Genomic DNA, 20986 nt, shown 5'->3' with positions numbered 1-20986 from the left:
ATTTTTATTGTGAGTTCTGCCAAGAATACATATTCTCAGGGGGTTGAAAAGGACAATTTAATAAAGCTGAAAATAATATTGAGACAATCAACTAGAGAAAATGTAAACAGAAACATGAGAAAGATAATTGTCCATTGTTGAATAACATTTTACTAGATGCCCAAATTGCACACTTCAGAATTATGTTGTTGCAGTGACTTGAGGAAAGAACAGTATGGGTCAAAGTAAAATGAAAAATTTCTCTAAATCATAATGAAATGTGAAAAAAGCTGGAGCAATCATAATAACAACTCTCTTGGATTTTAGGAAGTAGACAGTGGAAGCAAAATGTTAAAGACAAACATCTATGGTTAGGAGATCCAAGAATGAAAAGGCAGAGAAAGGAGTTCCCAGTTGTACTGGGAATCCTGATAGTATTATTGCTCCATGACTGTATGATGACAGCAGAACTGACAAGAATTCATGAAAGGCAGAATCTCATTCACTTGGAGTCTGCATTTGGGGAAAGCCAGATGGTAGAGTCATATGACATGATGATGCAGTCCTTTTAATTCTAACCAGTTACACAGCAGTTTGTTCAAGTTAGACATTTTAAAATCTGCATGTCTAATTAACTTTCATCTGATAGTTTTAAAAGAACTAGCAAAAGACCCTCATAGGCATTTTATTTTGGTGATCACAGTGTTGAAACATGAGAATTTTCAAATTTCGTGTTGGGAAAAATTTAATGTGTACCAATATTCAAAAATGATAATAGGACTAAGCCAGGAAATTAAGGGCCTATCAAGATGAGATTGCTTTAACACAATTAATGTCCATCAACATTAGTTTCACAAAAATAATTTTTGTCAGACTAATTTGATCCCATCCTTTGATAAGATTACAAGTTCTTTTCAATCAGGATAGTATTGTTGACGTAATAAATTTTTCGAAAGGCTGTGCTCTCACTCATGCCAGAAGACATTTTGTGAAGAAAATAAAGAAATAGAAAATCAACCTAATACCTATGAATTTTATTTAAAATATAATGTAAGTATATTTTGGTATAACTGAAAATAAGGAATGATCATGGTGAGGATTTGGCCCTCATGAGGTCCATCTCCCTCAGACATTATCTTTTTTAATGAGACAAGAAAACATGACATTTTCTCCATGAAGTTTTCTTATACCACTAAAACTAGCGGAGGATTAAATGATAAATAAGGCTGGTGAATGACAGAGCAATCTGACTTTCTTTACGAAATGGAACAAGTCATTTTTTTGGAAGCCTGTGCAGTGAAGAACAGTGTGAGCCACACTTGTAGGATGGAAAAGACTCCATGCTGGGAAAAAGGGACTGAAAGGGATTTGATTTTATGATGGATAATCAGATACACGTGGAGCTCCTCTGGTGCACCACGGCCAAAGTGCTAAAATGATCATTGGACTATAACGAGGAGAATATGAATAAAAGCAGAGAGCTTGCATTATTCAGGCAAAGATTTACTGTGAGGGAAAAGAGGAAGTGCTACACAGACTGTAGCCCCTTGGCAAGGGAAGTTTGAGGCTTTGTGCCTCTGCTAGAGGAGAAAGGGAGGTACTGCACAGCTCCTCCTATGTGCTCCTGCTGGAGTCCAGCAGCCTGTCATCGTACTTCATCACTGCTCATCCTACCCTGTGGGAAAGGATTTTGGCCTTTTTTCTAATTTTTTTTTAACATTATTTATTTAGTTTTCTTTAGAAAGAAGGGTTTGATAGCAACTCTGGATGAGCTTATAGAGCTGGAAAATATGCTGAAAATGAAGGACTACAATTCAAACTCTTGAGTTACTGAAGAATAGAAAAATGGTACCAAGGCATTTCTAATTTCTCTGGAAAAGATTAGCAAAATCCATTGCCTGGAATTAGGGAAATTTAGCCTTGAAGTAATTAACCTCAGAGAAGGGAACTGACCACTGGAAAAACTTACTGTAATGGACTTTGTCTGAAGAGAAAATTTGAAACCATGATCAGTTTTTATTCTGGCTTAGCTGCACTATTGGTCTTGATACAGAAATTCATTTAGGGGAGTCCTGTAGATGTGAGATATAAGAAGTCACATTCAATAGTCAACAGATCCCTTCTAATACTAACATATTTCAGTCAGAGATATGAATGGTCACGTTATTCTTTTGAGATGATCTGCAATAAGGTCTTAGTGATGTTTTTAAAAAACGTGCTTTGCAAATAATTTTAATTTATAAGCTAAATATCAGACATATAAGATATGAAATCTTTAAGTTCTCCACTAAGTAATGAAAGACTGATTTTTCTGATTGATGTAAAGAACAGAAATTCACTTAGATCACAAAATCTGGTCTTTTGTCTCCAAATAAGCATGTTCAGAGACCCTCTTTTCTGTCCACGTAGGAAGAGGAAAGCACAAAGCACTGCAGCTCTTGACATTAACTCTGCAAGTCAGGAGGCTCTGTCCTGCTGTGGGATTACAGCCCACAGCCCCAGCCTGCCTGTGGGCCACCTCTGTCCCCTTGCATGGGGTCATGCAGGAGATGTGTTGGGGCTGGCCTTGGGGGCAAGGGGAGGAGGTAACGGGGCTGGAGTAAGGGCACAGATAGAGACTCCTGCCACTACTATGATGTTAGAAAATATTCTCCTTTCTACTTTCAGATGTCTTTATTTGTATAGTTTGCAAAGTTTTGGTTATTTTATTTTTAGCCAGTTCTACTTCAACTTACATATTAACTCAAGCCATTTTGTTTCTCTTTTCTTGTTGCGCCTGCTGGCACCATTTTCACCTCATTATACCCACTGGCATAATGTCACTTGCCTTTGAGTCATGTAGCTGGTTCAGCCATCCATTTCTCTGCCACCCTGCCCTTCCTGCTTGAAGTGATTTGGAGCCTGGCCTTCACATGCAGCCTTCACCAAGAAGTTAACAAAAAAAAGGAAGAAAGCCTTTTAAAACACACCAACACACCCTGCTTCTTGTATGGTTGGTCATTTGCTCTGTGTTATAGGCCTGCTCTCTGCACTATCAGTGAAATGACAAAATCTGTGCCTTCTTGTATGTTGTTTGCTGCCAAAAATTTCCAAGACAATCTGTGCAGTTTGTGAACACCACCTCTGCTAAAAGAAAGAAAGGCTGAAGCAACTGGGGAACAGGATGGAGTGGATTTCAGTGGGCTGGGGAGTGGTGCCATGCTCCTTAGGAGAGAGCGCTGCTGTAGGTTGCCCCTAGAAAGACCAAATATCCCAAAAGAAAAGCATTCTGCTGATGCAAACAGAGAAGGGCAGGTTTCCTGTCTTCTGCAGCCAGTTGATAGCAGTCATAGTAACCTGAACACACAAGTCCCTTCTGAGGTTGCCTCAGAAAACATACCATATCTTTGTTTCATTCTCCAGGTTTTAATTTTTTTCCCTTTTTTTTTTTTGAGATTAGTACCCACCGGCCCTCTGAAACAGCTGTATAGTTCTCCTGGGTTACCCTCTGCCTCAGATACATTTCTATAAAGGTGCAGCCTCAGCATTACTTTGCTTATACGTGTGTTTGAGTGTGTGTACGTACTATCTACATCTGGAATGAGGGGCCGCATTAAAAATAAAATAATTATAAAAATAAAATGAAATGGCCTCACATGGAAAGCATTTGGAAAGGAAAATACCAGAGTAAAAATGGAAAAATAAGTACGTATCAGGCCAGCTGCAGGTTAGGAGCAGCTCTCTGGGAAGCCAGTGGGATTTGCTGGTGCCCTGCATGGGAAGGCAGAGACCAAGCAAGCACAGCTGCCCTGCAGCACTCTGGTGACCAGGACTTCAGTTATGCCTGCAGGAAGACTTTAACCTTGCTGGTCTCAGGAGTATGTCTCAGAAGTTAAAGATGTCAACTTTAGCGAGACTGTGCCCACAGATAGTGAAGACCAAAAGGGAGATCCCTGGGGCAGGCTGCAGGAAGCTTTTGAAGGTGTTTGTGCCAGCAGATACCTGGGGCATGGGCATAAGAAAGGGAAGTTCCCCTAACGGTCAAATTCATATATTAAACCCTTCTCAATTCATTCCTGCACAAAGGATAAAGAGACCCTATGCTGCAAACAAAGACATCATACACTGAGTTATTTGTCAGCCTCTAAATTAAGAAAGGATTTTAATACCTTGCTTCAAGAGATTTACTCACATGATTAAAGTTAGGCATGATTCTAGGAACCTCAGAAAATCAGCTGCCTGATAAACTCCCTGCTTCAGGTTAAAATAAATTACATTTAAAAAGCATGTTTCTTGAAAAACAACACAAGGAAGAGATATTGTAGCAGCAAAAATTTGTCTTAAAAATTATTAAATTGTTTGGTCTTTCAATAATTGAAAAGGCTTCATTACCATACAAACAAAAAACAGGTTGGCTATTCACCTTTTGGAAGATGGCATTTGCATTGCTATAATAGGAGAGAAGAACCTTAGAAAACTAATGAAGGAGCATAAAAATGCAAATTACTGCAGCTAATTGGCTGTGCCTTCTTACACCTTCTGAATTATTAATTTATGACTGACTAAATCTGCCCCTTTTAAATAATATAATAAAGAACAACATTGTGTTCTATGCTGTTGAGTGGGTAGTGTTTGTTCCCTTAATTTTATGGTGAGTTGCTCTTGTTTGCACTAGCAAGATGCTTGCAGTGCTCTGTATAACTCTGCAGGTCTAGCACTCTTCTCATGCAGACTGACATAATTTTATTTCCTTTTTCTAATTCCTGACTGGGAAAAAACAAGACAAAAGATGATGCCATTATTACAATAATGCTAATTACATCTTTATTGCCATTGGCAGTAAAGTTTAATCTTAAAGCAGGCTCAGAATTCTGCAGACACCTATTTACATGCCAATATGTGAGTAATTCCATCCAGTTCAGTGTTGTAACTTAGAACTGGTTGCTGCCCAGGGGGGTTGAAGAAATCAAAATAAAATATTTGATAACAGGGCTGATATATGCACATTTTTCCCTGAAAATTATTTTTTCTCTTATTAATTCTTCAAATGAAAAGTTTGGGAAGATTCTGAGGACCTCTGTATTTTACCTGGGATTTCCAGCCCTGTGATCCAGCCCTTTGGCATACATGAGCACAATTTTGCAAGTGCCAGATATTCTACCTGGCAGACCTGTACAATCACAGTGCACACGTATTCACAGGAAGGCCCTCACATTGCCCGTGCACACTCGCTGAGACTCTGCAGGGCATGAGCAGTGGGTCCACTACTTTCTGGACTTGCCTTATACTGCTCAAATGCCCCACAGTTATCTGAAAAACCTTGGACTCGTGTTTGAGTAATCCTGTGGGACAAGGGCTTAGAAATTAAGCTCAGCTTGTATGATTTCCTTTTTTCCTTATGGCTTCACGTGTATACCTGTAGCATGCTTAAATTAACAATTTTTCATTTAAAAAAGATATGCTAAAGCATATGGGCACTTTTCTGTAGGTGATGCCTCCAAGACCAAGATTGGAAGAATTTGGCCTGTAGGATGGATCATTACTTTAGAGGACACAGGCAACCATCATCTGCAGCAGGTGGGAATGCCTCTCCTTTTCTCCTCCTGTAAGGCAGAATGTTTTTTATTACAAAAATCAGCCTGTTGAGATGAAGTTTCTCATTCTCCAACTTAGCCTCCAAATGATTTCTTCTTTAAAATGTAGCCAGAATGGGTTAAAAATTTCCTTGCATTGATTATATGTTGCTTAGTGCATGCTAATCCAAAACAAAAAGAAATCTATGTCCCAATAACCTCTTTTGTTTTTGTTCTAGCCACTGCTGTGGCTGGGGTGCCTAAACCAGCTACCACAATGAGGCAGCTCGTGGAAAAAGCTTTGTCTGAGTTTAAGTGATCTGACCAGCTCAAGGCTTCACTTATGAAGACAGCACAAGGGAATAGCAGTGAGTCCAGGGAATTTCTAGTGTTGAAGGTAGGTAAACAAAAGCTGAAGAATATTAAATCTGATTTATTTTGTTTATCTTTCAGGACTTTTATAATTTGACTCTGCACAAGCTTTGCCTAGGTCTTCTTTTATAGCATCCAAATATCTCACTAGTATCAGTGTATTTCCCAGGCGGGAAAGGAACATTATCTTCAGTTTATAGAAGTGAAATTGAGAGATGCAGGTTGGGTAAAATAGCTCCCCAAGGCTGCCTATGAAAACTTGGGCTGAAATTAGGACTGTCATTCCACTTGCTGCAAAAACTACTGAGCCACCTTTTTGCAGTCTGAATTTTCAGAGTATTTTCTAAACAAAAGAAAAGAATACAAACCTTGCTCTAGGATGACAGAGAGACATTGTCTTCTTAGGCAACAGAAACTTGGTGGCCGTAGCATGCCAGTTTTTCTTGAGCAAATTTCCATATATATCAATCACTGAGAAACTCTCTGCAAAGGATCTGTGGAATATTGCAGTCCAGGATCATAACCAAAGCTACTGCCGTTTGAAAGGGTCACATTAAGCATTGAGTTTATTATTTATTATTATTATGTGTTACTTAAAATATTAATGAAGTATGTAATAGCTGTTAAACTAAAGCCAACAGAAGCAGTGAAAAAGATACCCTGATATATTACCCAGAAGAGCAAGGAGGAAAACACCCCAGGGAGAAGTATTTCAGTTAGAGCCTATAGGTGGTAATTAAAGGCACTTAGACACAAAATAATTTCATCCAGATAGATGTATGCGGAATGTAGCATTTACAAAAAGCTTGCTGATAATGTCTCCCTCAGTCATCTCTGAACACCTGGAATCTTCTTCTCCCTTAACTAGGAAGAGTAGCAGCTGTTTTTATATTCTAAGAGTTGTTGAAGAAATAAAAAATACCTGAAAGAGATAATAAGTATCCATAGATCCACAGAGAGAAGGAACAGGAGTACAGGGACTAGTCATTTTTGTTTGTCAACAGGCCAAAACCTAAAGGGATTAGCCTGCAGCAAATTAGATTAAATATCAAGGAAAAATATGAATTAGTCATGAAGGGAATATTTTAGAATTAACATCATTTAGACTAAGGCTAAACTTCCTAAAGCACAGCTGGAGATGGTTTAAGGTCAGTTTAAGTCTCCCATTACAAAAAAGATAGCGGAACTTGCTGGGAATGGGCTCCTCTCATGTTCTAGCCATGGGCTGGTTTTTTGAACCTCAGTGACAGTCTTCTTCTCCCTTCTGGAAAGTGACTGTCTGGTCGAGTAGCCCTCTCTCCTCCTTCGTATTTTAGCCCATTAGCTGTACACTTCTTAAACAGCTTTCTCATTAGCATCTGAGGAAAAGCAATCGTCTGGAAATGTGCCGTTCTCCCTGCCTTGCTGGAGAGGAGGTGGAGATGCTCATTCACAAAGACACGGCATTTTCTGCAAGACGGATGAGTAGTTGCAATCTGAGCTTCTTTAAAACCAGGGTATTGAAGGAAAAGCCATGAGGAAAGAAACCCAGCACAGTGAATGAGAAGTGCTACACTAACCATTCCTTTGGGAAGAGCCACGTGGCTTCTTCCAAACGCTGCTTCACGCCTAAGGCGGCTATTGCTTATCTCTGCTGGCAAGGTTGCAGTATTACCTGGTCAGCTCCTCACTGGCAGCATGACACCCCCCACGTCCCCTTTATTGCGCTGGGCAGGGAGAGAGCATTGCTTTCATCATGCCTAGGGTCTCCCGGTGGGAAATACGTGATGGGCACCCGGCCCGTCCCACAGCGGCGGAGCCTCCATCACCCCGGGGATTGCGGAGCGGCGCGGCACTTCCTAATGCCGGAGTGCCCTCTAGTGCTGACAGCACGGTGCGGCTCCCCCGCGCCGAGGGAGCGGGACCCCAACATGGCACCACCTTGGCATGGCCTGAGCCCGCTGGAATGGGAATGAAAGCAGGATAGCACCTGTGGCTGCCTTGCAAGGTGGTTCCTCAGGTACCCACCCCTGTGCAAGAGGAGCCTGGACTGGCCATGAGTACTCCTACTTTTCCCACAGGGCATTCCTATTTTACCTTAATGTTCCATAAAGCAGTTCAATTTGGAAGAGACAAACTAACGGGCAGCCCACACTTGCAATAATCGTGATGAATAAACCCAAACCATTTTAATGCATGGATGTAAATCCATTAGAATATGAAGTGCACATTGACTAAATGTGACAGGGCAGCTTGCTCTTTGTAAGGGTGACACTGTGTTGCTCAGCAATTTGTCACCTGGGACTAACCTAAAAGAAAATGATTTGGCTACATGTGATGCAAACAGACTAAAAACAAAGAAGGAAAAGATTTTTAGTTCTTCTCTACCCTCACCTCCTTTGTCTTGTATTTTAACTTCCCACCTGGTGGGAATTTTAAAGTTACAAATGTGAGGCAACTTTATAATAGTGGTTATTTCCAGGTATTTTTCGATGCCAAATCTCATCTTTTCAATATCTACGTCTCCTAAATTCTTAGTAGAATTAAGATGAAATCATCTACTTTGCATTAAACCTGCTGCTGGAAAAGTATTGACAAACCAGCAAGTCTGTTAGAGACTGCAGGGCAAAGAAACCCATGTGACATGCCACCTGTGGAACATGCCACATCTGCTCTTAGCAAGTCACTCACTGAGGTTTGGGGTTTCTTTTTGAAGAAGATACTACTGCCAGTTCTGACTGTTGTGGAGACAGACTTGGGATGCAGGTGAAAATCCTGTTGTGGTTTGACACACACTAAGATGGGGTTATAAATAGGCTCAAGCAGATCAAGAAAGTGAGTGACATGCCTGTCTGTCTGTCTTTCCATTAGTGGAGAGCCCAGATGAGGTCTTCAAGGACGAGCTTGTGTGAACTCTTTTGAGAAAAGCTTTACATCTCTTCTCAAAAGATTTCCCAGCACTGAATGCACTGCTCTTTTAATGACTGAGGAAATTATTGACACCATGTCTTCAAGCACTTCTCTGGTAGGAATTTCCATTTTGTGTCATCTTCAGAGTTAGTCAATCCACGTAATTCCATTTGTCACTTTACTCACTGTTGAGAGTGATGTCTGCTTCTGCAGTAGCCATCATTTGCTACTTCAGATAGTAACTAAGGAAACAGGAAATGGTTATTTAACTGGGCTACATCAGAGGGCATAAATCACTCATGACTAGATGAAGACACAATATTTATCCTCCCTGAGAACTTGCTCCCATCTGTGTATTCAGTACCAAAGTCTACTTGAAAGATTTTTATGGTTTTGTTAGGAAACACTCTCTGGCATTTGAGCAAATATTAAAAAACCAAAAAAATTGCTTTTGATATAGTTTTCAAACATGACATCTCACCATATATTTAATCTTTTTAGCAGCAGAAGATAATTGTCTCAAGAAGGTAAGAGCCTCTTGGGGAAGAAGGCCATCAGACTGATAATAATAATGATGATGAACATGAACATGCTATTGTTGAATGAAAATGAATACTGTTTTTCCCATGTTTGAAATAGATCACATTAGATTGCTATCTAATCTGTTACTTGGAATAACAGAGGGAAACTACAGCTTTAGTACCTATGCATGACAGCACTTATCTTTGATGGCGGAGCTGGAATTATTCAAGTGATTTATTAAGGGAAGGGACTTTAGAAGAATGACTTGGAATAAGTTGTGTAAAATACTGAAGCAGCTTCTTAACTTTGGCTTGCTGTAGAATTTCTTAAAGAACTAAAAGGTTTTTACGTGTCAAGAAGTCTACTGGCTTGTGAAATTTGTGGAACAATGGCAGCTAGGCTGAAGTGACTCAGAACTCAGTTCAGAGATTCCTATTGAACTTAATCTACTTAATCTTAATGCTTAATCTACTTAAAATAAAAAAATTGCTTTGACTTTAGTTATTTTAAAAACAAACCCCAAAATACTGTTTCACTTTGACCTTTTTTTTCATATGTCTTATGATTTTTTGGCATAGCTACTGACAATAAAGCTGAAGAAGAAAGCCAGGGAGGGCTCCAGACTAAATAATTTTGGTGTGGTAGAATGATGCCCTTTACAATTGCTTTGCAAATGCTCTTCTTACAACAGTCTTGTTTATGCGAGATTCTGGAAAAATAGCAATATAGCAAAAGCAGAAGCTTTGTTCAAGCCTTTATCTTTCATTGAATGATAACTTCATTAACTGAAGTCAAGTGCTTCTGTGGAAAGTATGTCAGTCTGTACAGGGCTGTAAGAAAGAAAGGCTGAGGTCACTAAATAATTTCTGGGGGCTTTGGGTATGTGCTGGTGATGGCAGTACTGTAAAAATGTTGGTAATTAATAATATTTCCAGTGGAAGAGATTTAAATTGCTTTCTTATCTTTAGCACTTAGTGTCTCTAGATTTCTGCTCATAAAGTTTTTGCTTATGAGCTGGCCCTAAAGCATTTACAGACCAGACAAGCTTTCTCTAAAATTTCTAAAATGCTGTTAGAGACCTAGTTTTGTTAATGTTATTTGCTTGTTTTAGACATCTGGAGTGCCATGTAAAGTTTGTTTTCTTTCTCCAAAATGATGTGGTTCAGGACGTTAAAAATAAGTGGTATGCAAAATTTTACTTCCAAATATAAAGATTTTAAAATGCTGAGCAGTTTCATCTGGTTCCAGAGAGCTCAGTGCTTTAGAAAAATCAAATTATTTTTCAACCTAAATATAGACACTTGCATTAAAAAGCTCTGATGAGTGTTCCAAAGAAATAAGTTATTAGAAATTAATTATCACCCTAACACTTAGCTTTTAAAAAAAAAGTATTTTGTGTAATAGGAAATCTGGCAAAAAAATTCCTACAGATAAAGGTACTTTAAAATGTGAAAATTATTAGAAACCAGTGTGAAGGCCACCTGGAATCATTCTTGACAGAAATAGGTACAATGAAAAGCAGGATGGTAAGAGCAAACACCCCAGACTCAGTGGCAAGGCTTCAAGTGGTTTTTCCTAAGCAAACCGGAGTTCTTAAAAAATGGTAGTTTTGCTCAACTGAGGGAAATAAAGAGGGAAAAAAATATGAGAATTCAGAAATGTGGGAGACCTGGGCAACACAAATAACCAGAGATACAGAAGACCAAATAAAGCTTCAGTCTTCAATAAAGTGAAATCAGAAAGCCTGCATGAAAACCTGTAACTTTGCAGAACTGTAGCTAAGGAGAGCGAATGGCGAAAGATTTGCCTTAATCTTCACCACGTGAATTAATAGCAGATATATTTTTCTGAAACCTATTCTTTATAAGGAAGAAAAGTAAAGGATGTTATAAGATCAGAGTGCTGACACCTGGAGATACTGAAATAATATTCAGGTATTTTTAATCGAGATTGTGTTTCATGTGATAAATCATAACTTCTCTATTAAAAAAAACCCAACTCCTTGAATAAGTTAACAGAAATCTAGTACTAAAGAACAGGATGGCATTTAAATTGGATTTTCCTTTCAGAAAATTCTTCATCCTTCATTAGATGTATGACTGAGGATAATAGGTTTACATGGAAGAAGAGCTGAAATTCTGCACCATCCTGACTGAAAAACAAGAAAACCTCGCTAAAGTGGGATTAAATGGTTAATTCTCAGTGAGGGCAAAGGTTAATACTAAAGTGCCTCTGGCTCCCTCTCTGAATACATGTATTTACATGCATATTTTTCTTGAAAAGTAGGTAGAGCACTGAGATGAAAAATATGCAGTAGACAAAGTGAACCAGGTTAGCTTGGATGAGAGATGACTGAGGAACTTGGAGGAACAAAAGCAGGCTAAAACATGGTAGAGTGAAAGAAGAAAAATATCCCTGAGTAATGTAAGGCAAAGAACACAGAAAAAATAATTGGAAAAACATAGCCTCAGCAGCTCTGGAAAGAGGAAGAACAAAGTGTTATTGCTATTTTAAGTGGAGGTCAAAGTGAAAACAAATATGTTAGAAATCTTAAAAGAAAAGAAAACAAAACAAAACCCCAAAACCCTAGGATAAACCAATTCAACACATTAAGAACAACTCCCAGTCACAGTTATGGGTGATATTTTACCGCTAGAGAAGTAAGTGGAAGAAAATATCCTGCTGACAACTTTAATGTTAGGAATTAACTTCTTTTCATTTATAGTTATGCTTTAATCACAAGGATTAAAAGATTAAAGTTGAAGACCAAGTTCATCATCCAGCTACATTAGAACTGTGGTCATTATGAATTTCACCCAGTGGACCACTGGTCCAGTCCAGCATTATTATTCTTCTAGGAGAGCAAGCACTTGCTAAGACTCAATTTTAAAAAAGGGATCTTATGCAAACATGTCACAATTAGAAATGCTCAGTGAAGGATTATGATAAATATATTGAAATGTGTGGAAAAATTTATTAATCTGTCACTCATTTTTCACGACAGGATGATATCTTCATTATTTCTCTCTTTTGAACTTAGTGCATGGGTTTAGTTACATTTACCATATCTCTATTGTTTTACAAAGCTGCTGTGTTTATAAATAATTGTGTAATTTAATATTTGTAAAGTGTGGGTTTTACAGAAGCACAGCACCCTGGTAGCTGTCACTAATACTACCTCATAAAGCAGATAATATAAAGTGCTTTAATTTATTTTTAATGTAATAACCACGAAGCTGTAGGTGTGGAGCTGAATGCAAAGTCAGTGAGTCATTTCAGTTCCCCAGTGATTTGTGTCATCTCTCTGTTCAATACTGATCCCTAGCCAGGCTGTTGGCTTTGCTTCACGATATGTGGCACAGCAGACACAGCACATAACAGAGCTCTCGGTGAATCAGCTTCTACCGGGGGAAAAAGTGGGCACAGTTTTGGCCTTGATCTTGCCAATATCACAGCCTTGGCATGCAAATATAGGCACTACCTGGCTTTCCTCTAAGGCAGCCTTCTGAACAGAAAAAGGAGCATAGCTACCAGAGAGTTTGAGAGACCAAAAATGGCTACTGCATTTCAGCTTAAGCAAGAGAGAGCTCACACCTTCCTCTTTCTCTTGGGGTTGCAAGAATAAGAGTTACAAGTTAAAAAACAGAAAATGTAAGCATATGTTGCCACTGTCAGACTTTGGGAAAGCTGGCAGTGCTCTCTAGAGAACCAGTTCCCTTTGATCCCTTTCATCCCTGCAGGACAGCAGCATCTGGTGCCAGTCAGCAGAAAAATGATGCTGCTCTGATGCTTCACCAGGTGAGAGCAGTGCTCTGGGGAAACTCAGCAGAAGAGGAGCTTGTCTATCTTAACATGCATTTCAGGCTGCGTGGATGTAATGGCATCCACTGGTTTGCATTCCTGTAAATTTTGTAAGAGTTCACAGTGTGCTTTTTTTTGAACTGATTTCAATTAGTGGGAAGCTCACTGTGTGGGAAACCCAACTCCTCATGAAGTTGAACAACGCCACTGGTAGAAGTCATGTTTTGCAAGAGGTGTTTTGCCTCTAAAATTTTCAGTTTTCACTTAATAGACTATCTAGCACAGTACAAAGGTTTTTATTCTTTTTAGGGCTTAGAGGATAGTCTGTGGGTATAATGTACTCAGCTACCAAAACAAACCACCTCACTGCTTCTGAGGAGAAGCTTGTAATAGCACCATTTGTTCAAATACTGAAATTAAAGCGAAGTGGTTAATCTAAGGAGTACTGACAGACAAAAAGAAGCAGCAATAAAACCTAACTGTCTGTTAGCTCCAGGTGTATTTTTATTGAGTGTTTCAATCCCATCCTAAAAGCATATATTAAGAAAAGGCTCTACTATTTTCACAGATCAAGCAGCAGCTGGAGTAGGCTGCAGTCTCATTTCTCTCTATACTTTCCTTCCCAGCCCATCCCTCCCTCAGCTGTCTGCTTCCATTTCAAGGCTTTTAATGCCTTCATGTAGCTACTACTGAAGCTTGTATCAGTAGCCAACAACTAACAGTAATAAGATGATTTCCTGCTATCCCCACTTACATCTAGTGAAGCAGAGAGTTAAGGAGGAGGTCTGTAGTTCATATGTAGAAGGAAGGGGCAGCTAATTTTCACAAGTTTGATTTTTTTCAGTGACAGAAAGCATATTTTTTCACAAGGTCAGTAGCATAATCAAGTCTTTCATTAATTACTTAATGTGAGCTGTGTATGTCACACTTTAGACATTTCCTTGGTAGGCAGAGGACCTGCAAATTTTCTGATATGCTCTTGTGTCTGATTTTTTTTGGTGCAGCCTTTCTGTCTGGACACCAAGAAATTAGGTTTTTTTAATATGAGATGCCACAAGTCATCTTCTATCCTCTGTGACTCCATCCCAGGAGCTCTGCGTTCCTGTCAATGGAGCATCCTCCGGTCTTGTGGTAATTTGTTTATTCACCCAACAACAAAAAAAGCCACAGACTTCTGTGATTTTAAGCTCCAACCCCTACCTTGAAATATCAGGGATTTGGTTTTTCTGGTATATTTATATTAAAAATTAATAATAAATAAATTATTTGCTATTGCCCTCCAGTAATGGGTCATGACCAGTAAGACTGTGCACAAATGAAAAAAAGTTATTTTCTATTTCAAGTAAGTTTCATGAAGCAGCTAACCCTTAGTAGACCAAAGTTGGGAAATGTGTTTTCCCTTTAAAAGACTCTTTGTCATAACCCACATTGATCATCACTGTTGTGAACATACTGTATTTAGTTATTTTTATCTAGCACGTGGCAGCAACTTGTGCATCACTACTGAAACCATCAATTGAGCTATTAAGAAGGAAGACACGCTTAGTAATCCCTGCAGTTCTCATCGCAGCAGGGCTAAGTCTACCAGTGACGTTAGTAGCATCAGCACCGAATTTCAGTGCTTTTTATTACATTGGCCTTGCTTCATTAGAATTCAGCATTCTTCAGGCTTCTTATAAAATGTATACTTTGTACTTTGCACTTTGCAAATTCTGTTGGCTGTTGTGGGTGGACTGGTGTAGCTAGAAGACCAAGTGACAGTGTTCACAGAACAGAGGGAAAAATCAATTTAACTTTAAAATGTAAGCACTTACCGAGGCTAGAGATTAAATAATGGAGGCAGGCTCTTCTGCCCAGCATGACAGGGGGATCTGAGAGCAGAATAAGATACAGAGGAAAAACAGAGTAAGCAGCTGGAGTGAAATGCCGTGTTTTTTAGGCAGGAAATCAATAATCTTTGATGGGCAAATCTTATACAAACCTTTATTCTGGGCCTCCTATGTTTGGAAATGACAACAAAAGAAACAAAAACTTATTACTTGGAAAAATCCAACCTCTAGTTATGCATGTTTACCAAGCTGAAGGAGTGCCTGGAATCATTCTTTTGCAGAAGAAAAGCAAGTGAGGACAATTTTGCTGGTGAAGGCTGAATACATACCCCTCTTGGAATGGAAAACACATGGATTTGATCACACCTCTTTTTCCTGCTTCCAGATATCTGTGCTTGCCTGAAGAACGCTACTCTCACTGGGATAGTTCAAAAAAACCAACGTGGTCATTAACTTTTCCAAAGATAGCAATGGGGAAGCAGAAACTCAGGCAATGCAGTGGTTCATTATGTGATGCTGTGGAGTCCCTGGTGCATCTCAGAAGAAGGTCATTTCAGGAGACGTAGTCCGGTGGGAACAGTGGGAAGTGGACCCTAGGGAGCAGCTGGAGTGTAGGAATACATTTTCCAACCTGCTTGCTCAGATTGCAGCACTGCCAATCCCAGATGTTCACAAATCACAAGAAAAGCCTGAGAAAGGCCTGAGATTGGTTAAAAACTTAAAACAGATTTTAAAAATAAAATAAGTTTAGGGTGTGGTTTATTGCCTTTAGGTTTCTTAGCCTTTAGGGTGCACTTGAGTCATGTTTTTAAGTTTCTCTTTGCTACCACAAGGTCTAGGAAACTTACTTAAAACCATTAGCCAAGATTCTCACCTAATCATTTGACTGTGGGAGCTGAAAAATACAAACTTATGAGAGGTGCAGCACTGACTGGTGGGGCCATGCATATGGCAAATACTGGGGAAAGGCCTCTTGGAGAGGGAAGGGAGGCAGCTTGGGAAGGAAATGCAGCAAAAAGGCCTGGAAAGTCAGTGGGAGGAAGTGTTGAGAGGAAGGCAGGGGAAGATGGGCTCTCGAGGAAAGTGAAGTTGAACATACCAGATTGAAATTTGCAAAGGAGATGGGAAATTGTTTCCTACAACAAACTCCATCAGGTAACCACTGTGAGTCCTGTTTACCAGGTGAATTTGCTTTCCTACAGAGACTATTTGGTTGATTTACAGAAACGATATACCAGCATAAGAATGTTACCAGGTCAAGGAAGGTGATCCTGCCCCTCTGCTCAGCCCTGGTGAGGCACATCTGGAGTGCTGTGTCCAGCTCTGGGCTCCTCAGGACAAGAGAGACCTGGAGCTCCTGGAGCAGCTCCAGTGGAGGGTAACAAAGATGGTTAAGGGACTGGAGCATCTCTCTTATGAGGAGAGGCTGAGGGAGCTGGGCCTGTTCAGCCTCGGGAAGAGACACTGAGAGGGGACCTCATCAATGTCTGTGAGTATCTGAAGGGAGGTGCCAAGAGGATGGAGCCAGGCTCTGCTCAGTGGTGCCCAGCAATAGGACAGGAGGCAATGGGCAGAAACTGATGCACAGAAGTTCCACCTGAACATGAGGAAGAATTTTGTTATGGTGTAGGTGACTGTGCACGCAGAGAGGTTGTGGAATCTCCCTCACTGGAAATATTCAAGAACCATCTGGACACAATCCCATGCCATGTGCTCTAGGATGACCCTGCTTGAGCTGGGAGGTTGGTCCAGATAACCCCATGTGGTCCCTTCCAGCCTTGCCCATTCCATGATTCTGTGGTTCTGTAATTGTTACTCAGAAAAGGGGGTGCTTGGTCTGAGCTGAGGATGATAAGTGACAACTCCAGATGAAAACTAACTGATAAGAAGATGACCTGTGGCAGCACTAACTTAGCTTTTCAGCATAGTAATACAGTAAAAACTAATCTCTTTAGAGCCAATCTCTTTAACCAATCTCTTTAGAGCCTGAAGAAAGACAAAGAGCAACTGGACTGAAAAGGTGATTCAGTTTTAAGGTCATGAACATTTACATTTCTCAATCTTTTAAAATACCAAGTCAAGACAGGAGTGCATGAGGGTGTTGAGAGCTGTGAATTAGCCTCACTTTAGCTGTGGGATGCTTGCAAATGCAGTGTAGAAGAGTAGACAAGGCTGCCTTGCAGTTCAAGCACAGGGTGAAGATTTGTGAAATTGCAGTCCTGCTGTCAACTCAGTCACCGCTGGCACAGTGAGTGTACTCAGTGTGATCAGTGTTATAGGTGAATGTGGGGTGGGGAGCTGTGTATGCAGACCTGAATCACTCTTTCATGTCCTTCACTGTGAAGAAAATAAATGGCACAAAACATTCCATGAGGTGTTTTCCTCACAATTCAGCCATCCCTGCCTCCTATCAGAAACCCCTCAGCTGAACGCAGAAATTGCCTTTGCATTTTTACATGCTCTGGGGATTATTTGCTCTACTCAGTGTCAGGCATATAACTTAGAGGACTGGTCTCTGACAGGTGGAAGAAACAAGTCCTTGCAAGCAGTGAGTGTGAGCGCAGCTTTCTGTCTCCTCTTGCAGTGCGGTGGCATGCGGGCTCTAGCTGGCCACTTCAGATAGCGATGTCTGGGTGTGCAAACACCCCTCTTCTCAGAAGCATCCTTGGGTGGCTCATGGTATACAAGCACGGAAGTTCTGTTCTGTCTTGGACATTGTTGAAAACAATTACTCTTAAGAAAAAATAAAAATAAGTTAAAAGCTTTCCTCCTCCCTCCCCCGCAAATACCTACTCCATTGGGTGATGTATTTGTCCTGCTTACTGCTGTACTGAGCAAACTCCTTGCTGCACTGAGAGCTAGTTGGTGTTTTGGGTTGGCTAGCTCATGTCTTCAAATGCTCTGCAATGATGCTGCATACTGAAAAAATTGTGCAGATTAGGCACTTTTGAAAATCCCATTTGAAGGATCAGTTCAATATATTTTGTTAAGAAACTTGAAGTAAAATAGAACCATGAAATCAAAGCCAATCTAGCATTAATATTCCACGAAAGTAAAAGTGGAGCATTACAGACATCAAATCAAAATCAAGTCAACAAATTGACTGCGGCACTGGATCAGAATGAAACCAAATTGCCAACTTGATGAACCCACACTGTTTATGAACTCCGACGATCTATGAAAGCATGTGTCTGTTTAGCTAGGAATTCCAAAAAGCATATTTTCCCAGAGCTAGACAGAAATGTAGCACGGAGCTGGGTTATTTTATGGTAAAAACACCATTTCAGAGCCAATTATCTAACTTCCTTCTTCAGATCCTACTCCTCAGTAATGAGTAAATCCTACTCCCACCTCCCAAGTGCCATCATATGTAGCACAGTCTTAGAAAAGGACACTCCCGATAAGCAGAAGTTTGTCAGAAGTTATCAGAAATTGCAGATGACAATTTCAGGTCTTTCAGGATCAAACAGATGCCCCCAAAAACACATTAAAGAGCAATTTTATGCAATGTTATCTATGACTTCTAAGCTTCAGGAACTGTCTGTCCCAGCTCTTCTCTTTTTCAGAGAAATTTGTGCACATCTGGAAATACAAAACTACATTTTAGCACTAGGAAACTGACGAGCATAGAAAGAGCTGGGTGTCTTCTACCTAACAAAATAGGAAAAGAAAAAATAGATGACTAAGACAAATGAGTGTAACTGCCTCCTGAACTCTCTTACTCCTTCACACTTGCAGAAGAAAGGTAAGGACTACAGTTGAAGAGGGAAATGGAAGTGGTCACAACCCTATTTGAAATCAGAGGTTCCCTGCTTTTGGAAAAGATTCGTGAAATGCTGATGCTGCTGGCTGGTGCCATAATTCCAAATAGCCAGAGTTTTTAGAAGATCTTAAATTTCAATCCTTTTCCAGCAGTACAAGCTTCTGTCCTGAAGTCAAAGCCTGTTTGAATTTTCAGATGTCCCTCAACCAGATCTGTAGTACTTTCTTCCAAGGATGAGCCTTACAATTTGGTATAATAGGATTCAAACGCACTCTTACACATCATGTATCATTTGAAAAAAAGCTTTTTAAATCACAAGAATGCTGTGCTTTGAAATATCCCAAATATACCAATATACCTCAATAGACTCAAATGCATCACACAGATACATATCACAACAGGAGCACATCTGACTGCTTTTGAGGGAACTGCCATTATCTTTGGTGAGGCAGAGGTCTCAAGATTGCACCATGCCATTATCTGTGGAGTGCTCTCAACATTCAAAAGAGTTTTTTTTAAAGGAGCTGTTTGGGAAAAATAAACTCCGGAACAACTTGGCAACAAGTGGTGTTGATACTGTCTGTCAGCAAAATTAAGAAATAAAACTGAAATGTGTGTCTCATCACCTCAGCTACATTTTAGAAGTTCTTGCTTTATGTCTTGGAAATGAACCAGACAGCTTCTCAGCAGGAATCTTTGTCTTCATATGCTTTATACAATATTTATCAATATGAAAACTACTGTGAAATCTTACATTCTATATGCAATCTGCATATAAGCTCTTTTTTTGCAAAACTGTATTTTAATCTCATATTTTCACAGTACCCTTTCTGAATTTGTTATTGTTCTTGTTCCTCTTGATTTTATTGCAAGAGTCACTGCTAGATGTTAAAATGCCAAAGGGACCAAAACATGACCAAAAGGGCAGTATGATTCCTGCCTGAAAGCTACTGATTTGATATCATGTGTGCCCAATTTTCAAATGTAAAGTTCTGATTTTTTCCCCCTTTTTATTTGGTATGGTAGACAACAGACAACATCCTGTCAGTCCTGTGGAAGAAATTGTGCAGCTCCAATTCTCACCCTTCTAGCTAGCATGAGTGCACACACACTTGCTTCTCCCTTCGAACAAACTATTACACCATTGACTCGTGGCTCTTGTCTGTGCAACTGGGGTGACAATAACAATTTATCTCATAAGAACAACTGATTTAATATTTGAGATTTAAGGCAATGTGTATTTCCTATTTTATTAAGAGTAAAATTAATGCTTAACTTTTTTTTCCCCAGTGGACATATATATATATATGTGTGTGTGTGTGTATGTGTGTGTACGTATATAGTTTTTTTCAAAACTGTGCAGAACACCAGAGAGACGGGTGAAGACGGGTGACTGAAGAAGTGTAAGGAGAATTTGTGCCTAAGCAAGAGTAGCTGAAGGAGAATAAACTTTTGGTCAGTAAATTTAATTCTAATGAAGTTCCTTCAGAGTTAGGAAAGTGTGAGGTTTTCTTTTTTTCTTTATTTAAGTGAAAACTCAAGATTAAAATCAGCCAGTAAAAGAGAAGTCTGCCTTGATAGATCTTTTGATTATGATAATTTTTATCAAACTTTTAACTTCCACATTGAAGCTCTTAAGCTGAGTTTACTATTGAATTTAAGTTAGAATGCACTGGAATGTTAAGAGATCTTAAATGCAAAACCATCTCCAACTTAGAGATCCCACAATTTGGAATTGTTTTGAGGGCAAAAAGGCAAAATTCTGAGATAATATCTGAGATAATTGAAAGTCGAGGATTGCCTCCAACTCCAGAACACCATTTTTATATTTTTGAGTTGATCTCTTGCTTTGTAGAGCTTAGATGAAAAAAAACCCCAAAACAAAACACAAAACTCTGCTCATATTGAGTCTTAAGGTTACAAACATGATGCTGTTATTTCTCCTGCACAAAGTTTTGCATAGTAAATTGCACTTGTATATAAAATGCTTGCTCAAAAATAGTTTTCCATAAGGGAACATACCTAAGCATAAATACAGAGCAGCAAGTTAAATTGGAGCTTTCAGGTTAGCTTTTTTGGAAAGAATTTCTGTGGCAGAGAGAGGCAGCTGAGATGAATGATAAAGTGAGTGGGTAAAAGCTCTCTTCCCAGTCTGTGATCCCAGAGATCACAAACTAAAAAAATGTGATCATATTTGTAAGCCCTCAGAGCCTTTCCCTAAAACTGCAATTATGTTACGTATTTTAATAAATGCGTATCCCCTGTAATATGTACCTCTA

The 20986-nt window shown here is 39.5% G+C and overlaps 1 long non-coding RNA gene across 1 annotated transcript in view; it reads left to right on the top strand.

The window, feature by feature from the left end:
* The window catches only part of LOC309585888, an 80070-nt gene that overhangs the window by 13163 nt on the left and 45921 nt on the right, over positions 1–20986 (top strand). Inside the window, exons 2-3 of the long non-coding RNA XR_014227334.1 lie at positions 5447–5535; positions 5771–5928. This is a non-coding gene — a long non-coding RNA (uncharacterized lncRNA). The remainder of the gene's footprint in view (positions 1–5446; positions 5536–5770; positions 5929–20986) is intronic.

This window comes from Coloeus monedula (assembly GCF_965178545.1).
Source record: "Coloeus monedula genome assembly, chromosome: 2".
Lineage (NCBI taxonomy): Eukaryota > Metazoa > Chordata > Aves > Passeriformes > Corvidae > Coloeus > Coloeus monedula.
The sequence above is the reverse complement of the archived record's forward strand: the minus strand, read 5'-3'. Positions and strand labels throughout refer to the sequence as shown.